Raw genomic sequence first — 1,209 nt, 5'->3', positions numbered from 1 at the left:
AAGGGATGGAGGAAAAGCAGGGTCATCGCGGCCAGGTCGCGGTCTTCCTAGCGGGAACACGAGGAACCCTGGTCGCACCCGTAGCTGAAAGGGAGATGACGGTACCGGAGATCACCGAGGTTGAGACACAGCATGATGGCGATGATGACGCCGAGGTCGCGGATTACCAAGTGAGTACACTAGATCACTTGAGCGCAGTGCAGTGCGGAGCGCAAACGGCGGTAGAGTTACTAACTACCGTGCCCGGCCATGGAGTTCAGAAACTCCTTACCACGGCGCAGCGTCTAGCCGAGGAGTCACTAGATCTGAACCATGCAATAGCGGCGTGGTATTTAAAATACGGCAAAAACTCCCTTGCCAGTAGAGTTCGAATGCCGGGAGGGAGACAGACGGCGGGCAACATTCCCGCCGCTGGGCATAGCGACAGACGCAAGCCCACGACCGCAAAAGCGTTGTTCGAACACAGACGCGTTTTCGTGCCACCGTAGTTTCGGCATAGGTCCCCAAAGCTGCGCCTCGGATGCCGAAGCTCAGGAGGTGGCTTACCCCCTCCTCGGTCGTCCAGCGCAGGGCCGTTCGCCGCCATAGGCTGCGCCGCCAGCCGTCTCTTGTCTTGTCCAGGCGGTCGAGCCCGACGCATCGTTAGAAATAGACGCATCGTTTGCTCGTCGCCTTGCGCTGTGTTTTGGCGACCAGACCAAGTGTACGGCCGACGCGTTTTTTTGTATTGTTAAGTCGTTGTTGGTTTACTACCGTTGCCACCGCGTATATATTGCATGCCGCCGCGGCGCCGCTGGCTTATTGCCGTGGTTATTGCGTGCCGCCGTTGGCTTATTGCCGTTGTTGCTGCGTGCTGCCGCTAGTTGATTGTTGCTGTTGATACGGCGTGCCGCCGTGAGGATTCCGCCTGCCGCCGCTCGTCGATCATCGTCGGGGCCGGAGCCATCCATGAAAGGATCGATCTCCAACAGTCGTGGATCAGGTCAACAATTATCGTAATACATTGTAATTAAACTTATTGTATGATTGTTTTGGGGCGCCCTTTTTTTGATAACAACTCATGTCTTGCAAGTTGTTGTCATCTATTATAATTATTACGCGCGTTATTACCTTCTTCATCCAACAAAGTATTAATAACTGCACGACACTGAGTTTTAGATTTTGCATACGCTTTCTTTCTAATATTTTTGTTACTTGTGTTTTTATTTC

The sequence above is a fragment of the Acyrthosiphon pisum genome, chromosome X (assembly GCF_005508785.2).
Source record: "Acyrthosiphon pisum isolate AL4f chromosome X, pea_aphid_22Mar2018_4r6ur, whole genome shotgun sequence".
NCBI classification, from domain to species: Eukaryota; Metazoa; Arthropoda; class Insecta; order Hemiptera; family Aphididae; genus Acyrthosiphon; species Acyrthosiphon pisum.
The sequence above is the reverse complement of the archived record's forward strand: the minus strand, read 5'-3'. Positions refer to the sequence as shown.